The sequence below is a fragment of the Cervus canadensis genome, chromosome 4 (genome assembly GCF_019320065.1).
Source record: "Cervus canadensis isolate Bull #8, Minnesota chromosome 4, ASM1932006v1, whole genome shotgun sequence".
Taxonomy (NCBI): Eukaryota; Metazoa; Chordata; class Mammalia; order Artiodactyla; family Cervidae; genus Cervus; species Cervus canadensis.
The window spans coordinates 36,849,003-36,869,782 of NC_057389.1; the positions used below are offsets into that span (position 1 = coordinate 36,849,003).

Genomic DNA, 20,780 nt, shown 5'->3' on the forward strand with positions numbered 1-20,780 from the left:
ATGAGATGGTCTCGCTTCCTTATAGCTGTTTTATCGAGCTGCTTGCAGAAAGTGGCATTTGTCGGTCAGCTAAGGCCTTCAAGATGGAGCCTGACACTCTTCTGCACTGCTGTGATTTTTCCCAATTTTTTCTAATTTAGGAATTTCCTCCTAATCAGAGATGAATATATTCTTATCACTTAGCTGTTTTATAAGCAAAAACAAAAATAGAAGTGATTCCAAACCTTTAGGGTGTGTGTGTGTGTGTGTGTGTGTGTGTGTGTGTGTGTACTCAATCCTGTCTGAGTCTTGTACTCAATCCTGTCTGAGTCTTTGCGATCCCATGGACTGTGGCCTGAAAGTCTCCTCTGTCCAGGGAATTTTCCAGGCAAGATTACTGGAGTGGTTTGCCATTTCCTAATCCATTAGGTTAATTTATAGTTTTTCAAATACTGAATTAGTCAAGATGGAGACAAGAACCTGGCGGATGACTCTGCAAACCAGCTCATCTAAGTGGTCTCTCTGGCCATTCCACCAGGAATAGTACACTGACACACCCAATGAGATCCTGTTCTTATTTTTTAATAAGGTCTTTTTTTTTTTAGTTTTTATTTATTTATCTAATTTTGACTGTGCTGTGAGGGCTTTTATCTAATTGCAGAGAGTGGGAGCTACTCCCTAGTTGGCAACGCGCGTGCTTCTCATTGCAGTGGCTTCTCTTGTGGAACATTGGCTCTAGGCTTGTGGGCTCAGTAGTTGCGGCTCCTGGGCTCTAAAGCTCAGACTCAAGATTTGTGGTGCTTGGGCTTATTGTTCCTCAGTGTGTGGGACCTTTTCAGGTCGGGTATTGAATCCAAGGCCTCCAGCATTGACAGCTGGATTCTTGACCGCTGAACTACCAAGAAAGCCTGAGAGCCTCCTCTTGGTCCACGACACTGACTGTCTCAAGACGAGTCTGCTAATGCTATTTGTAGTCCTCTGCCAAGTTCCTCTGCTCTTTTCTTACAGAACACTGACCTGGAACTAAGATATGTATCCTTGGAGACCAGCCCATGTTAGGTACACCCAGCAGGGAAACCAGTGTATTGTGTCATAAGACCAAGGCTCTGATGTCACATTTGAATTTGAATCATTCTCCATGCTGTGTTATTTTTCTTCATCTATTAGATCAAGTTAATGTCATTCAGTGCTTCCCTGGTGGCTCAGATGGTAAAGAATCTGCCTGAAATGCATGAGACCCAGGTTCGACCCCTGGGTTGGGAAGATAACCTGGAGACGGGAATGGCAACCCATTCCAGTATTCTTGCCTGGAGAATTCCCAGGACAGAGGAGCCCCAGAGGGTGGTTATTGTAATGAACCTGGACAATGAATACAAAAAAATATTTTGCATACAAAGAGTATGCAAAGAGAAAAAAGTTCCTAACAAAGTATCTGGCATGGTGTCGCTTCTCTTCCCACAGAATCTCTTAGAATTAAAGGCTCTTAGTGTCCCAGATCAATCTACCTTTTTCTGTTGTTGTTCAGTTGCTCAGTCATGTCCAACTCTTTGTGACCCCATGAACTGCAGCTTGCCAGGCTTCCCTATCCTTCACTATCTCCCAGAGTTTGCTCAAACTCATGTCCGTTGAGTCGGTGATGCCATCCAACCGTCTCGTCCTCTGTTGTTCCCTTCCCCTGCCTTCAGTCTTTTCCAGAATCAGGGTCTTTTCCAATGAGTCAGCTCTTCGCATCAGGTGGCCAAAGTGTTGGAGCTTCAGCTTCAGCATCAGTCCTTCTAATGAATATTCAGGGTTGATTTCCTTTAGGATTGATTGGTTTGATCTCCTTGTAGACCAAAGGACTCTCAAGAGTCTTCACCAGCACCACTATTCAAAAGCATCAATTCTTTAGTACTCAGTCTTCTTTATGGTCCAACTCCCACATCCATTCATGACTACTGGCTCATGCATAATAATATTGGTCCCAAAACTATTTAATAAGCATCTATGGGATGCTCTGAACTGTACCATATATATCCATTCAATCAATATTTAGGAAGTGTCTACTAAGTGCCCATCAGTGGACAAAACATTATGAAGTCTTTAGGAGATATAATGAGACATAGTTTCTGTCCCAAAGAGTTGAACACTTATAAGGAAAATTTCCAGATAGAACGTTCTTTAGGATTTAAAAAAAATATTTATATATTTGGCTTCCCTTGGTCTTAGTTGTAGCATGTGGAATCTAGTTCCCTGATCAGGAATAGAACCTGGGCCCCCTGCATTGAGAGTGCAGGGTCTTTGCAACTGGACCACCAGGGAAATCCCATAGGATTTTATACTTAAACTTTCTAAATGCCGGAATATGTGTTCTTGGGAGAAGGAGAGGGGAGAGGGATGCAAATTACAACAACCAGAAGGCTTCATGGAAAAGAACAAATGGAGAAGGAGGCTTGAGCTGGGCAGAATGAGGATAAATGAAGTGAAGTGGTGGTCTTTCTGGCCAGGGGAGGCAGGGTGAGCATGGCCCGGGGAGAGGATGGTGAGATGACAGTCCCTGCACCTACCTGGATTAGATGCCTTGGAGGACATGGCCTTTTTAAAGAGTTGGAGGCAGAGAAGGTTTGGGGGGGACACTTGGCTACCAGTTCTGCTTTGTCCCTGTGGTGATAATGTGGTCTTGTTACTACAGAGCTGAGGGACCTGGAAAGACTGATACTGCACCTGTAGTATCTTACTTCTTCTTTCTTCTCCCAGAATGTGGGCCTAAGTCCCAACCAAACTTGAAAGGGCAGTTTGAGTGGCAGAAACCTCTCTCCACACTGTGTGGAGGAGCCCCCAGCATTACATGCCGTGTCGGGGAATCGAGTTCAGGAAGAAGAGCCAGCATTTGGTACCTCTCACCCTAACACTTCTTCTGTTCATGTTTTAAATTCTTGGCCAAATCAATTGACTCCTTATAATGCTGAGGAAGCCTTCCTGGTAGTCTGGGTGCAGTGCCTCTGCTAAGGTATTTAGAGCCTCTTCGGCTTCTCTCATCAGAGCCCTCATCACACTGTACTATGATGGATTATCTGTGTCTTCCTCCCACCCCCACCCCCTGTCCCTTACCCAGGAGACCACAGACCATTTGATGTGAACAAGTACCATATTTCTTTCACGTCCACCATTCAATTTCCAGACCCCGGCACAGTATCAGGCATATAGTAGATACTCAATTAATATTATATTGTGTTAAATTAAGATCAGCTTTCCTAGAGCAAAGGGTGGTGGGTGGGTAATAAGGGAGCTGGGCTCAGTACTTGCAAAGCAGTAAGCCTGAGGGAGGGTTGGGTTTGATGAGAGAGCAGAAGGAGTGTTCACCAGAAGAATAAAAGAATAATAAGCATCAAACTGTACTGCCTGCTCCCCTCCCAGCAGAGCAGTGGGGATAAATGGAATCAAATTAGCAAAATCATTAGCTTGATGATAACCAGAATCCCCTCATGCTGGGAGCTGGGAGGTAAGCAGAGGTGTTCTCTGCTCGCAGCCTCCATGCCTTTCAGATCCCTGCTCCCTTCCTGCTGAGGACAGAGGAAGGGATGCTCCAACACAGCTGGCCTCAGGGTTCTCTCCGAGATGAGGTCTCTGCGGGGGAGAGAGGGAGGGCGCGAAAAAGTAAGCATTGTCAGCTGATTCCAGTCCTTCAGCAGCAGATGAGCAGTCAAACTTAGAGGACACTGAGATGTGGAGTCTAAATGTGGGCTTTGAAATCTGAACTTCCAGGGTTTGAATTCCTGCCTGCCACCTACTAATTCAATGGCCAATGGCAAGTGAACACTCAAGAGTAGAGCTAGTTATTTGCTTATGTGATCATGGTCATCACTGCACTAGAAGGAACCCCACTGGCATGCATTCAAGGCCAGAAAAGAGAAAGGGAATATTTCCAGAGACCCAGGCTAAGACCAGAGAGCTCCAGTAGGATTATTTTTTAAGTAGGTGTCTTTTTTATCTCCTCTTCCAGTTCTGTATTGTTTTCGTTAAAATATAAAACAGAGAGAAGTAAACCAGAAGTGATTTCAACTCACTCTGCACTGGGCAGGACAATTAACTTGAAGTGCACAAAAACACATCTTGAACTCTCAGTGGCTTAATGGGCAATAGTTCTGTTCTCTCTAATGTCACAGCCCTGCGTGGGTTGCAAGCCCATCATCGCACCTGCAGTCAAGCTATCCTCAAAGGCCTCGGAGGCAGGGAGTGAGAATAGGGGCGGTGTACCAGCTGTCACCTGATTCAACCTGGTGGTGCATATGTCATGGCCACTCGGGTTCCATTTAGTCAGTCCTGGTTATTTACCAGGCCCCACCTACATGCCAGAAGGCTCAGTAATGCAGAGTAGCATGTGAATGTTTGGTGAGAACTAGCTGTCTCTGCCACAGTTACATCCTTGCTGTATGACATTGGAGAAATCCCTTAGCCTCTTTGAGTCTCCGTTTCTCCAACTCTGAAATGGCCTCACATTTCGTACTCTATGGAATTTTGTAAGAATTATATAGGATACTGCAGGGAAAGACTTGAGCACATTACCTCACCAAAAGTAGATGCAAAGTGTTAATGGCTCAGTCATGTCCAATTCTTTACAACCCCATGGACAGTAGCCTGCCAGGCTCCTCTGTCCGTAGAATTCTCCAGGCACGAATACTGGAGTGGGTAGCCATTCCCTTCTCCAGGGGATCTTCCCAACCCAGGAATCAAACCATTACACAAACTTTTTTGTGTCCTTCCCAGAGGTGAGTGTATGTGTGTGTATGTGGGTATGTGTGTGTGTGTGTGTGTACGTGTGTGTGTGTGTGTGTGTTAGTCGCTCAGTCATGTCCAATTCTTTGTGACCCCATAGACTGTAGCCAGCCAGACTTCTCTGTCCATGGAATTCTCCAAGCAAGAATTACTGGAGTGGCTTGCCATTCCCTTCTCCAGGGGATCTTCCCAACCCAGGGATTGAACCCTCATCTCCTGTATCACATGCAGATTCTTTACCATCTGAGCCACCAGGGTAGAAACTATTCAATACCAATGTTGTTGTGGAGCTTAGTAAGCATCGAGAAGAGCTCTTGGGCTGCAGGTGACAGAAACAGGTTCTAACTCACTTCAGAAAATACATGATTTAGTGGAAGGATCTGGGGTACCTTTTAGAGTTGAAATGAAGACTGAAGAACCAGCTTGTAAAAGACAGGCAATGGAGACTTTGTGGTAGGAAACCCCTGAATCTCTGACTTGGTGCCATCCCCTTGGCAGACCCAGGGCTAGACATTTCGACAGTTCCCCTCTGGGGAAGAAGTAGTTCTTTAAAATAAAATCTGGCTCCTGCTGCAGAAGAGAGGGAGTGGAGCCCGAGGAACCACAGAGGAGTAGTACCCAGTCACTATATGGGTTCGGGATAAGTCATACACAAATAAGGTGCAGTATCAGTGTAGAGGGAAGCAGTCCAGTGCTGACTCAGGGACTCTGTGATGTCCTCCGAGCCCCATGCTCTCTACCCTTCCTCCTTGTTTCCTTAGCACATCACCCTCATCCCCATACCTACAGTCACGATAGGAGGAAGGAGAGTGTTACCAGCAGACCTCCACTCCATCTCCCTGGACAAACTGTGACACAGAGCTAATCCTAGCTGCCAGAGAACCTGCGAAATTCTGATTTTTAAGTACCCTTTGGTAGATTTAAGGAAAGAAGTTGTTGAGCCTGGAAAAACAGATGTGCTAACCTATCACATCTCTCAAATGTCCCCAGTTGAACATCAGTGTTATAATGAGGGAGTGGGAAGGAGATAACAACCGGCCTGAACCTGAAGAATTCTTCTCACTGACTCTGCTCTCCATGATGCTTATAAAAAGTAGAAAGATGTGAACATTGTTCCATGGGGTCTGCAGAGACTCTTCCTGGCCCAGGAGAACTTGAGTAGTATTGGGTATGGAGAGTGTACTGGTTGATAGATGCTTTCCCAGAGGCTATTTCTGGATAGATCTCTCTGGTTAAAGCCTCTTTCTATTGTAGGTCAATTATTTCTCAATAAAACTGGAAAGAAAAAAAGCAAGAGCTCCTTCTATAGTGAAATGTCTCAAAGATCCCAGGACAATCCTTTTCTGTGGTCACACATTAATAGGTAGAAGGAAAGATGTTGTAAAATTTCAGCATAGTGCTTGACCCATTCTAAGTTCTCAGTAAATAGAGGCTGTTTCCCAAGTTCCTTCAGAACCTACCTTTCCAAGCTTTCAATATTCAAAAGCTGAAAATCTAAATCTAAATGTCAGGTGCTGAAACATCTCTAGATAGCAACTAGGACATGATTTCAAGGTAAGGGCAATAAAAGGGAGGGAGTGGAGGCAGGGAGGGAAGGTACATCTTGAAGAGTTAAGTCCTGCATAAATCGTCCCACCTCTTTCTTAACCCTTTCCCCACCCCTACGCTAACCCACAAGCACATTTTTTTTTTAATTCCAGTGAAATGAGGTAGGCTTGAGAAAAAAGCCTAGGTAGAAATGCTTCAGCTTTTTAATACTTTAATGAAACAGCTCACTTTAGCATCATTTAACAGCCAGATTTTACTGAATGTCGGCAGTGTCCTGTGCTAACAGGGTCTCATATACATTGTAATCATAATATTAGCTGACCTTTAGGGAGTGCTCACTGAGCCCCAGGCTTGGTGCCAATGCTTTACTGAATGATCCTCTTGATTCATCATGAGGACCCCACCAGGTTAAAGGTGCTGTTTCTTAACTTGTTTTACAGATACAAAAACTGAAGATCCAAGCAAGTTGAGACATTTGTCAAATATCACAGCTACAAGCGGTTGAGCTTTGGGTCAGACTGGTTCTCTTAATCACTAGGCTGTGCTGCTGTAGAATTTTCTCAGCAGCCCGTGGGACTCAGGTTGCCTCACCTTACACCCAAGGAGCCCAGGGCTCAAGGAGGTTGGTGACTTGCCCACAGTCAACCTCAGAGCTATAAAATGACAGGGCTGGGATTGAACCTAGGCCCATCTGTCTTAAATGCCAAGCTGGGCTATCTCCCAAGGTGTTTTATTGTTGGCTAAACATGTCTGGTGGCTTCCCTGGTGGCTCAGTGGGAAAGAATCCACCTGCCAATGCAGGAGATGCAGGTTCAATTCCTGGGTCAGGAAGATCCCCTGGAGAAGGAAATGGCAACCCAATCCAGTATTCTTGCCTGGGATATACCATGGAAAGAGGAGCCTGGTGGGCTACAGCCCAAGAGGTTGCAAGAGTCAGACATGACTTTGCGACAAAACCACCACCACCAAACGTAACTAATGCCCTAACTCCCTACCTGTGACTCCACCATCAAGATTTACTCACACAGAATGGTGAATCAGTCAAGAACATGAACTCTAGAACCCAACTAGCTCTCTTTCATTAAATTACCCTGACTCTCTAAGCCTCAGCTTACTCATCTGTAAAATGGGATTAATAATAGTTACTAATTTATAGGTTTGTTGGCAGGACTTGATATAATAATCCAAGGTTACTGTTCAATAGCTGTTGTTTTTACTTTCCTACCTTGATGGAATTTCATTCATTATCTAACTCATTGTTTAGCTATGAGGAATTTTCTCCTCTCCCCAGGTCTCATTTGTGAAATAGGAGGAAATTATCTCAATATTCTCCATGTCTCCTTCTGTCTGTCATTCCATGCTTTTCACAGTTCATTCAGGTCCCAAGAGCACCTAAACCATCTCACAAGGAGCTGAAGAAAAGCATGAGTTCTCCTAAGAAAAAGCACATGGCTTACTGTTGGCACAGGAGCGCCTGCAGCCCCCAGAGTCTCAGGATAATAATAGTACGAGGGGTACTTGCCTCATGCCAACTGCTCTTCAAAACATTCTAGATACATTATCGTATGTCATTGAAGAATCTGTTCATCCTTTTCCTCCTCTCTTGCTGCTGTTGGCAAAATATATATTTTGCCTTAAATTATCTATTGCAAGTTGGACAAGCAGACTTGACCAAGTTATCATATTAACTAAATATATATATATATATATATATATATACACACACACACATATATTTATATTTTTATATATATATATATATATATATATACATACACATACACACACATATATGCCAGTGTGAGTGCCAACAGACATCAATATTGAGTGGGAGAGGCTAATGTGATTCCCTGGTGAGGACTGTCTGCCCATCCTGCTCTCTCTAGATGGTGAAGACCCAGAACAAAAAGAGCTAACATGTATTGGGTAACAACTAAGGTTCAGACGTTGCTAGAAGCACTTCACATGGGCTGCCTCGTCTGCTCCTCACAATAACCCTGTTGGAAAAGTACTGGGGATATCTTTATTTACAGATACACACATGAGGCTCAAAGAGATGAAGCAGCTTACCCCATTAGGAAGTGGGAAACCTAACCTGCAGTGTAACTACGAAGTCTTGGTTATTATCAACCACCACACTCAGAACTTTAGTTTCTTTATTTAAGCCCCTTAAAAAAAAACAAAAACACAGGAAACTATTTCCAGCTTCCTGAATATTAAAGTCCTGAGATCTCTCCTGGTGCTGAGGAAAAGAGTACAGGGGTGGTGTCCTCAGCAGGGAACTGAGAGCCTCAGACCTAAAACCTTTGGTGATGGAAACTATCAGGTGAGATTCCCCCATGAATATCCTGACCTCCCATAGGTCACCAGGTAGACACTCACCTCAGGGCCACTAGTCAGGGATGACTTTCTGGTCCAGAAAGTCTGGCCCCACCCTCCCTGAGCTGGGGAGAGTGTAGAGTTGCAGCTTCTAACCGCTCAGCACACCTGCACACCTTTCTGAATAAAGAAAATAGGAGGCTAGCAGGCAGGCAGGTAGGGCCACACTCTGTTCCTGTTCCACTGTTGTCGGATATGGGAAACCTGCAGGGAACAGCCAGGATAAACCTTGTCAAGCATGTGGCAGAGGCGCCTCAAATGACAACTGGGATCATCCTGTTGTCAGCTAAATGGGATGACAAAAAGGATATTAAAATGATAGCAGGGCTTCTGTGATATTTCATTTGCAGTAGACCATCAAACACTTGGGTACTTAGTGTTTTGTGTAATGGGAAAGAACAGATTCATGTTGTTACTTGTTTTCCATTTACTGAGGAGATGCTGGAAGGCCCTGGTCCCTTAATGGCTCTGTGAAGCCAATTTGCCATGCAGACAATGCAGTGGGCCTCTGAGAGCCTGTCTGCCAAAGCCTGCTAGAAGCCCCTCTCCCTGTGTTCAAGGCATGGAGAGCTATAGACCACATATAAGCACCTTCAAGCCCCGATGCCTACCACGGCCTCAGCATCACTGCATTGAGAACAGGGACAAACTTCTCTGAGACCCAGTCTAGCAATGTAGAAACTTCAAGTCATCAGACCAAGTTCTGGTCTGTGGGACGGACACCAACAGGCTGTGAAGCCCTGAGCAAGTTGGCCTTCCGGAGCCTCAATAATGCTCTTTGAAGCAACATGGACGGACCTAGAGAATATCATACGGAATGAAGTAAGCAGACAGATAAAGAGAACTATTGTATGATATCCCATACATGTGGAATCTAAAATGAAATTATACAAGTGAACTTATTTACAAAATAGAAAAAAGATTCACAATATCAGAGATTGAACTTACAGTTGCCAGAGGGAAGGGACAGTTAAGGGGTTTGGGACTGACGTGTACAAACTGCCGTATTTTAAATGGATAACCAGCAAAGTCCTTCTGTATAGCACAGGGAGCTCTGCTCAATGTCATGCAGCAGCCAGGGTGGGAGGGGAGTTTCAGGGGGGATTGATCCATGTTTATGTAAGGCTTGAGTCCCTTTGCTGTCCGCCTGAAACTATCACAACATTGTTAATCAGCTATATTCCCAATACAAAATAAAAAGTTTAAATTAAAAAAAGAAGTTTTAGACTGTATGGTCTAAGACACCTTCACTTTTAAAAGGTCACGCGACCTCTCAGCCATTCGCTGTTTTTGTTAAGTTACTCGTGTTATTAACTTCCGAGGCAAGGTAATTGATCTACTAGGTTCTTAGCGCCAAGAGGCAGATGTGTTTTGTCCAAGATTCTGTCTCCACTGTTCAACAATGCCTGGCACAGAATAAGTGTAAATAAATTAATAAATGTCAGATGGATGGTAGTAGGATAGGACCAATTTATATTCTGAACCGCCTGCCGCGGACACTCATGGTGCGCACTCACACGAACCCATCAGAGAGAAGTAGACTCGCCCTCCTGTGTATACTTCTGCATGTGAACTGTGTCCATGCTAATTGCTGGTGACAAATTCCTGAGGCCTATACAGTGGATCTCTATAGTTATCTGACTTTGTCTACTTCTTACTTTTTAATCATTTATTAGTCAACATGTCTTTGTAGTAAGCATCCTTTCCCATCTCTGAATGTTCCAAATTACTGACCAGTCGATGTATCACATACTATGTGCTAGGGCCCGTGAACAGGTCCTGTTTGTTGTTGTTTAGCCACTAAGTCACATCTGACTCTTTACAACCCCATTAACTGCAGCACACCAGGTCTCCCTGTCCTTCACTATCTCCCAGAGTCTGCCCAAACTCACATCCATTGAGTCAGTGATGCCATCCAACCATCTCATCCTGTCGCCACTTCTCAGCTTGCCCTCAGTCTTTCCCAGCATCAGGGTCTTTTCCAGTGAGTTAGCTCTTCGCATCAGGTGGCCAAAGTATTGGAGCTTCAGCTTCAGCATCAGTCTTTCCAATGAATACTCAAGGGTGATTTTCTTTAGGATTGACTGGTTTGATCTTCTTGCAGTCCAAGGAGCTATCAAGAGTCTTCTCCAGAACCATAGTTTGAAAGTATCAGTTCTTCAGTGCTCAGCCTTCTTTATGGCCAACTCTTATAGCAGGAAAAAAAAAATTAGGAAGAAATAGGCACTACCGTCAGGAAGTCTATGGCTATTTGGGAAAAGAAAAAATGTTCTCATTTTTCTGTCTGTCACTTTCTGTTCTTGTCCTGTTATTTCTTTTTCCTCCATCATGAGCCCTATTACTTTCTCCCAGAGCAGATATCAAAACTAGGTTCTCTTCTGCCGTTCTTTATCCCACTTTGACCCACTTGTTCTCACCCATATGTTTGCCACAGTCCCTCACATTAGTGTGTTTGCTAGCAAGGGTGTCACCAAGGACTCTGAAACAGAGAGTTGTGGATTTATTTCTTTAAGATTATGCAGCAAATTCCTCAAAAAGCCAGTCCAGGACACAGGCTCATTCAGTCCATGCTCTTCAGTTCTCTTGCTCCCAAGAATGTTTTTGAATGTCTTTAACCATAAAGAAAGCTGAGGGCTGAAGAATTGATGCTTTTCAATTGTTGTGTTGAAGAAGACTCTTGAGAGTCTTTTGGACTACAAGGAGATCAAACCTTCAATACTAAAGGAAATCAGTCCTGAATATTCATTGGAAGGACTGATGCTGAAACTGAAACTCCAATACCTTGACCACCTGATGCGAAGAACTGACCCATTAGAAAAGACCATGATGCTGGGAAAGATCGAAAACAGGAGGAGAAGGGGACAACAGAGGATGAGATGGTTGGATGGCAGGAGTGGACAGGAGTTTGAGCAAGCTCCAGGAGTTGGTGATGGACAGGTGTGCCTGGCGTGCTGCAGTCCATAGGGTCACAAAGAGTCAGACAAGACTGAGCGACTGAACTGAACATCCATCTGAGGTGCTATTGAGACAATTAAATTTTTTTTCTATTAAAAAAAATGGCTTTTCCCCCTAAAATTTGATTTCATATTTGAAAGAGGCAAAGGACTTTTGTAAAACTAACATTTGATTTTTATTTCCACTATGTAGATAATAATGTGTTCAATTTTAGTTCTCTCATTAAACCCATTTATATATGATTTCATACCTTTACTCCTTTAAGGATGAATGAAAGCAGGTGGATTTTGGAGCTGGCCAATAAATATGAGCTTTGATTTGGGTTCTGTTACTCATCAGCAATTGGGCAAGTCATTGTTTTTTTCACCAGTAAAATGTGGGTCCTTTATTTAAAGGGTTACCTCATCTGTTTGTTGGGAAGATTTAGTGAGGTAGAGTCTATAAAACAGAATGCTTAACTAATAACTGAAGCTCAATAACCTGTCTGGATGAAGTTCAACAATGTATTGGTCTCCTGCTGTGCACAAGGTCCTGTTGGGGGATGCAGAATAAGCTGACTCATTCGTTCCCAAAGCAAAGGTCTGATATGTATCTATCATGTGCTTCCTATCCCTGGACTTGAAGGGCTCAGCTCAGGTATCATCTCTACTGAAAGGCCTTCCCTTTCACCATATCTACAGTCGACTCCTAGTTTCTCATCATCATATCGCCTCGCGTATTTCCTCCACAGTATAACAGTGTTCTGTAGGTTTGAGTGTCTAGTGTCTTCTCCTTCCCCACAAGCTGGGGGTTGCTGAGAGTTTGTCTTTTTACTACTAAATCCTCAGCATGCCGCCCAATGTTTGGAACCAAGCAGACACTCTATTTTTAATCGAATGAATGAATAAATCCTAGCTGCCAGGGATACACTGAAAAACAAAACAGACATAGGCCTTGCCTTGATCTGATTCACAACCAAGTGAAGAAGCATAAGGATCTTTTAGTTACACTATTAAAATCTCTTTCTCTCTCTTAAGACTATGAAAATTCTACCTCAGAGCAAATTTGGTGTGTTTTATAAGGTAGATAGAAGTGGAAGTGCCAAGCCCAGAAGAGAAAGGGAAGAGTTAGTTGGAGTGAGAGGCTGTGGTGAATCTAGGGTAGAAAATGGCATGTGAAAGTCCATATTATTTGCAAAGCGGTCCTGGGACAGAGTCTGCCTGTTTAGCTGTGGTGACTCTTAGGAGGAAAACTCCCATTCTGAGCTTTACTGAGTTTTACTTTAGGCATGTTTTTATTTGCACCTCTGACTGTCTTAAACTCTTGGAACAACCATATAACACTGCTCCCCAATGCCACTCCCTAGTCAGAACCAAGATTATAAGGGGAAAAAGGAAAATATATCCCTTCTTCTAAAAGATTGCTACTTTTTAGAGAGTGTTCCTGTACTTTTGCCTGTAACACAAGTAATACATGTTCATCATGAATATTTAAGAAAATGAAGATAAGCTGTAAGAAGAAAGCATATCTAATTCATCATCTCATGATGCAGATGACCACTGGTACATTTTGGTATATGTGCTTCATTTTTTTTCTTTTTTTAAATTTGTTTTTATTGAATTATAGTTGAATTACAATGTTGTAAGTCAACAGTCAATTACTGCTATACAGTATAGTGGCTCGGTCATATATATACATTATTTTTCGTGTTCTTTTCCATTGTGATTTATCACAGGATACTGGATATATAATTCCCTGTGTTATACAGTAGGACTTTGTTGGGTTTTTTTATTCTGTACATAAAAGCTTCTGTCTGCTAACCCTAACCTCCCACTCCATCCCTTTCCCAAACCCCTCCCCCTTGACAGCCTATGTTGTCTATGCTTATTTTCTATCTCTCTGTTTCTATTTCATAGATAAGTTCATTTGTGTTGTATTTTAGATTCCAGATATGTGATATCATATGGTATTTGTCTTTCTCTTTCTGATTTATTTCACTTCACTCTTTCTGATTCATTTCACTTAGTATGATGATCTTTAGGTCTATCCATATTGCTACAAATGTAATTATTTCAATTATTTTTGTGGCTGAGTAGTTTTCCATTGTATATATGAACCACATCTTCTTTATCTATTCATCTGTCAATGGACATATAGGTTGTTTCCATTTCTTGACTGTTGTGAACAAGGCTACTATGAACATAGGGGTTCATGTATCTTTTTGAATTATAGCTTTGTCTGGATATATGCCCAAGAGTGGGATTGCTGGATCATATGGTAATTCTATTTATAGTTTTTTGCAAAACTTCTGTACTTTCTTCCACAGTGACTGCAACAACTTATATTCCCACCAACAGTGTAAAGGGGTGGCTCCTTTATCCTCACATCTTCTATAGCACTTGTTATTTATAGACTTTTTAATGATGGCCATTCTGATTGGTGTGAGGTGGTACCTCATTGCACTTTTTATTTTCATTTATCTAATAATTAGTGATGTTGAACATCTTTTCTTATGCCTATTGGCTATCTGAATTTCTTCTTTGGAGAAATGTCTCTTTAGGTCTTCTGCCCATTTTTTGATTGGGTTTTTGTTATTGTTGTCAAGTTGTGTGAGCTATTTGTATATATTGAAATTTAAGCTCTTGTCAGTCATATTGTTTGCAAATATTTTATCCCATTCTGTAGGTTGTCTTTTTGCTTTGTTTATGGTTTCCTTTGCTTTTCAAATTCTTATAAGTTTGATTAGGTCCAATTTGTTTATTTTTGTTTTTATTTCTATTGTCTTTGGAGAAGACTGACCTAAGAAAACATTGGCGTGATTTATGTCAGAGAATGTTCTGCCTGTGTTCTTTTATATGAGTTTTGTGGTTAAGTCTTTAAACTATTCTGAGTTTACTTTTGTGTATGATGAGGGGGCATGTTCTAACTTCATTGGTTTACATGCAGCTGTCCAACTTACCCAATACCACTTGCTGAAGAGACTGTCTTTTTCCTATTGTATAATCATGCCTCCTTTGTTGAAGATTGATTGACTGTGGTGTGTGGGTTTATTTCTGGGCTCTCTTTTCTGGTCCATTGATACATATGTATGTTTTTGTACCAATACCACACTGTTTTGATTACTATAGCTTTGTAGTATTGTCTGAAGTCTGGGGTTGTTTTGCCTCCCACTTTCTTCTTTATCTTCAGGATTGCTTTGGCAATTCTGGGTCATTTATGGTTCCATATGAATTTTAAGATTATTTGTTCTTGCTCTATGCAAAGGTCATGGGAAATTTGAAGGAATTGATTTAAATCTATAGATTGCTTTGGGTATTTTGGCCATTTCAACAATATTCTTCCAATCCAAGAGCATTGCATATCTTTCCACTTCTTTTAATCATCTTCAACCTCCTATATTAATGTTTTATATTTCTCAGCATATAAGTCTTTCACCTCCTTGGTGAGGTTTATTCCTATGTGTTTTTATAAAGGGGAAAGAAAGAGGGAAATTTGGGGCTCCACATTTATAGCAGGCAGAGCATCCATGAGCCCTGAACCTGTCACAGTATTATTTTCCTCTTCTGTGAAAGAGGAATGATGATGGCACTTGTTCCCTGGGGTGGTTTAAAGGATAAAATAGAATAATTTAAGTGAAGAAGTTGGCTGCATAGTGTTCAACCAATGTTAATTTATTTTTACATTTAAAGAGGGAATAGAACAAGAAGAGAAAGGAAACATGAGCAGAGTAAAAAGGAGGAAAGAGAAAAGATGTGGTAGGGAGAGATTCGTTGTCCATAAACAGGAAGGAGTCAGCAGCTGAGGGTGAGCTGGGAGATGGATGGCTCCTCCTGAGAGAGGAGAGGCCGATGGCTGTGTGGGAAATGATGGGTTTTCTCCAGGAGCTGCTGCTCTGTCATCTGAACTCCTCACTGCTTTAGGCAAAAACAAAACATGGTAATGGCACAGCTTGCTTCTTGCCTGGGCTGGAAGGTTTCCCTCTCAATGCTGGTACATGTGACGGTCCTGATCTTACTCCCCCAAGGTGCCTCTCTGAAGATGGAGGTGAGGCCTGGACAGCAACCATCGCCCCACAAGGGCTGTTCTATCTCTGTTGCATCTGCAAAAGGGACCCCACCAGTATCCCATCCCCACATTCCCAGAACAAATGGGATGCATTAGCTATATCTTTAGAAATGTAGATTCTGAAACCAATCAGCCTGAGGAAATTCATGATGCTCTTTTGTTGGGGACATTATTGTTGTTTTCTCTCTGATCTTGTTAATGTTTTTGAGTAGCCTTACTGAGGTATAATCACCATACAATAAACTGCACATATTTGAAACATTAGATGTGGATTATGACACAGGGACTCACCTGTGAAACCATTACCACAGTCACCTCGAGGAGCACATGTATCACCCCAGTTTTCTTGTGCCCCTTTGTGGTTCGTCCCACCACCCTTGCCCCTAAAAGCCTTCTACATGACTAGAGTGTTTTTCCATCTTCTTATTTCCAGTAATTATAGAAAATTTGATGTTATCAGATCCTTGTGGTTCTGTTTGCTTGGGAGTGGGAGCTCACAGTATTTTTCTCAGTATCCCTCTAAACACTCTGACGTCACCCCCCGCCACCCTGCCCTCATGTCAAAGCTGCTTCTGTGAAGGCAGATGCATCGCTCTGTACACGTCACTGCAACTGGGAATGATTTTTAATATTGACCCTTACTATCACTTTTGATCTCTTTATGGAATTGGAAATAAGGCTCACTGGAGATGATTTTGGCTCCAAAGTGGAAGAGAAATTGTGGTTTCATTCATTCAACAAAGGAGAGGCTCCACTGTCTGTGCTTTGTGTGTGAAGTGAAGGGCAAAACTGAGCAGGCTCCTTGACTCATGAAGCTCACAGCTCAGCAGGGGCACCGACCACCTCTAGGTAAACAAATATTGGAGGAAAATGGAAAGCACACAGTGACAAAAAAAATTGTGATTTAGTTTCTATTTTTAACATCCCATATAAGGAATGAAAGGGAGTTAAGGGAGTTGATAACAGTTTCTTTCTTACCCAAAATCTTGGGGAAGCCTGGGAGATAAAGTTTAAGGCTGGGTCAACAGCAGATGCTAAGGACCCGAAGAAGGAAAGAAGTTGGAGCCTCAGGGGGAACAGCTACCCTGCAATGCTAGAGCAAGGCTTGAGGCCCACTAGGTTTGAGCTTGAGAAAAATGGAGAGATGTCAGAGAATATAGCTAGAGGGGAAGGTAAGGACCAGATCAGAAAGCCTTGGGAAAAGTTTGTGTTTTATTCTAAACACAGTGAGAAGTCATACGAAGTTCTTAGAGGAAAGTGAAAGAAAAGTGAAAGGAAGTGTTAGTCGCTTAGTCGTGTCTGACTCTTTTGCATCCTCATGGGCTGTGGCCTGCCAGGCTCCTCTGTCCATGGGATTTCCAGGCAAGAATACCAGTGTGGATAGCCATTTCCTTCTCCAGGGGTCCTTCCCAACCCAGGGATCAAACCCAGGTTTCCCATCATACAGGCAGATTCTTTACCATCTGAGTCACCAGGAAAGCCCAGGAGCACATTTAATTCTTTAAAGATCATGGCTTCTCACTAAAGAACTCACAAATGAAGGAAATATCAACTTTCTGATTAAAACAAATAATTAGGAATCATTATAAAAAAGATATTTTAAATAATTATAATAATGAAATTCTCTACTATGGCCCCTTAGTAAATAACAAATGACAAATGAGTATTTTATAATGATGCATGCTGTCTGCTAGGCACAACTCCAAGCTTTTGACCTATAGTTCTCATTTGCCTCAATAAAACAGGTATCGTTCCTATTTTACAAATGAGAAAATTGACTCAGAAGTTAAATAATTTCCCCAAGTTTTTAAAACTTGAAGACTAGCTTACCAAGGTAAATGAATTGGGCCAAGAGAAATGTCATTTTCTGTTGAAATGTATTTGTAACTTTTTGCTGCAAGGGCACATTTCAACCTGTTTCCTAGGCTCTGCGGAGGCTGATGGCTTTTAGAAAGAAAAATAGGTCACGTACTGAAAGGAGGTCTTAGCTTCAAGAGTAAGATTCTCTTATCAGCTGAACACTCTGGCCCCTTGATTCTGAGGACCCTGTTGTTGAGTCGCTAAGTCGTGTCCAACTCCTTTGTGACCCCAGAGACTGTAGCCTGCCAGCCTTCTCTGTCTGTCCATGGGATTTTCCAGGCAAGAAAACGGGAGTTGTTTGCCATTTCCTTCTCCAGGTGATCTTCCTGACCCAGAGATTAAGCCCACATCTCCTGTATTGGCAGGCAGGTTCTTTACCAATGAGCCACTAGGGAAGCCCTCTGACCACCCTGGTAAGAGATTAAGTGGTCAGAGGTCAAAGGGTAGGGGAATGTTCCTTCAATGAGGAATGTTGAAAGTCTGGAGTCAGCTGACAGGTTAGTGCACTTGCTGAGAGCATTATGCTGGCATCCAGGGACCAGGATTCTGCTGCAGTGCTCTTATCTCGCCACGAGACCTGAAAGTCTCTCCATCTTTCTGGTTCTCCATCCTGTTAGGGAAGTAAATAATGAACTTGACCTAGATGATTTATCCCTACCCTAGTTTTTCCTACAGAAGAGTTTGTCTAATGTGCTAACTGATTTATTTGAGCCATTGTGACAAACAGTTACTGTGTTAGGAGTATTAAAACAAACCACTCAATGAATTCAGCAACACTTTTAATAGGATTCATATCTCATTGTCCCCAGGAACAGCTATGTCTCAAAAATAATGTGTATTTATGTGTGTGTATATATATATGTGTGTGTGTACACATATATACGTGTATATGTACATACACATACATATATATAAAAATCTGATGTCGATTCACTCTAGTGATAATGTTTAGTTCTCATGAATTTTCAAACCCCTGGCACTAATTCCATGACTTCATGAGTTAGGGGCTGCTGGAATTAAAAAAACATAAATGATCATAATCTTAGGAACAAGGGAAAACAAAGCTGATTATAGAAAAGAAAATGAAATGACTTCACAGCCTGGTTGATTGAACTGCATACTTCTGACCCCTCCCCTCGGCTTCCTGATTCTAGACAGGTGATTATATTTAATACCCTGGCCTCCTGCGAGAACGGTCCCTCAGATGAAAGAAGCAGATTGCTTTATTCCCCTTGTCAGATGAAAGATTCTTTCCCCAGCATGCAGATCCTGGGCTGGTTTCTAGAATGGCTCACAAAGTGAGGAAAACTCGAAGAAGCTGCCTGGGTGTTGGGAGATTTCTGTCGGCTTTTTAATGAAGGTTATCTGAGACAAAACTTCTGGATCTTTGAAGCAGAGAAACCCAATTCTAGAAACTGGTATTGCCCTCTCCCTCGGCCTCTGCTGTGTTTGTTTTTCTAACAGATTCCTTTGTCAAAAGCACTGATTTTCTGTTCTCCAAGCTCGTTAATTTCTCAGCATTAATATGTTTACCTTATCCTCTAATTAGGTGCAACTTCTCACATATTTATGGTAGTGAAATGCCTACGAGCAAGGGTTGCCTCTTTCTGTACACAGAGGCCAGTCCCCACTTGTGATCTGTGCTCCGCTGTATGCATGAGCAGTGCGGTACCACTCATCAAGGGTGATTCACCAAAGGCTCCTTTGTCCGTAGGCTTTTATTCAATACATTAAACAAATATTTGAGCAACTGCTGCATTCCAGGTACTATCCTAGATGCCTAGGATTTTTGCAGAAAACACAGGACAAAAATCTCTGTCTCCTAACTCCTATAAAGTAAATTATATCATAGGCTAGCAGTTAGTAGATGCCTAGGAGGGAGAAGCAGAGAGTGCAGTGATAGAGGCTGGGAGAGTTCGAGTCTGGCAATGGAGTGGGGTGTATTTGTAAACAGGGTGTTGAGAAGCTGACTCTCTTTCTTGTATAATTATATTTATTTATTTATGGCTTTGCTGGGACTTCATTGCTGCATGGGCTACTCTCTGGTTGGAGTGAGCAGGCTTCTCATTGCAGTGGCTTCTGTTGATGCTCAGAGAATAGGTTCTAGGGCTTGAGGGCTTCAGTAGTTGTGGCTCCTGGGCTCAAGACAGGCTCAATAGTTGTGGTACACAGGCTCTGCAGCATGTGGGATCTTCCCAGATCAGGGGTCAAACCCATGTCTCCTGCATCAGCAGGCAGATTCTTACCACTGAGCCACCAGGGAAACCCAAGAAGTTGATTCTTAATAGGATTTGTATCAGGGAAGATAGCCATGCACATATTTGGAAGAAGAGGAACCCAGACATAGGACAGTGAGCAAAGATCTTTAAAAGGATACATGACTGATACATCCATTCAAAAAATAGTAAGGATGCGATGTGGCTGAAGTTATAGGAACAAGGGGATCATAGTGAAGTTGAATTCAGAAAAGGATTGGAGGCAGGTGGTGTAAGTCCTTGGTGGCCTCTGTTAAGGAGCTGGGTTTGAGAGTGAAAGGGGCCAATGCTAAGCTTAGATCAGAGGAGCTATGAAATCTCACTTGTGTTTTGTTCTTACATTTCTACAATGTATTTCCATTCACCAAATAATTTTAACACCAGTTGAAAATTCTTGCCTGAGTCAACTACATGAGAGCTTGCAGACACGTTTTCTAATTTTGTCACTCATCCTATGCTTATCAGCTGACATTCCTTTGTGAAATATAGCTTTTCTCATCAATTCTAGGTATTTGATTGCACAGGAATACATTTCCTGCTGAAAAGTAAAAATAAACACTTAAATCATTCCCTTTAAGGGCATATGTTCGAGGGAAGCTTTAGAAAAAACAATTAGCCTCTCAAATTGAGACAAATGTGGCTTGTGCTCTGGAAGGATGCCCACACTGTTTCCCTCTTATGTTGTCCTTACTTACTGGGATGAAATTCCAGCAAGGAACCATTCCTTGAATTTGCTGTCATCTTTTGGAGTCTCCTTTTGGATGTGCACCTATGATTTCAGGGAGGAAACGAATGACCCTGGAGGAGGGGGCATTACTAACTCTTGCCTAAATTTGTTGGTCAGATGAGCTAACTGTTGTGTCCATATCCTAAAGAGCAGTTGAGATTCTGCATGTCCCAGCTCCATGACCTGCATTATTTAGTTAACTCCAAATGGCTTCACCGAGTTTTTAAGGCTCTGTGAAATCTGTGCCCAGATGGCCTTAACTCCTTGATTCTTGTTCT

General features: G+C 42.4%; 1 protein-coding gene across 3 annotated transcripts in view; it reads left to right on the plus strand.

The window, feature by feature from the left end:
• ATP10B (ATPase phospholipid transporting 10B (putative)) overlaps positions 1-20,780 on the plus strand; it is a 357,164-nt gene that overhangs the window by 19,841 nt on the left and 316,543 nt on the right. The gene's annotated exons all lie outside the window — the stretch shown is intronic.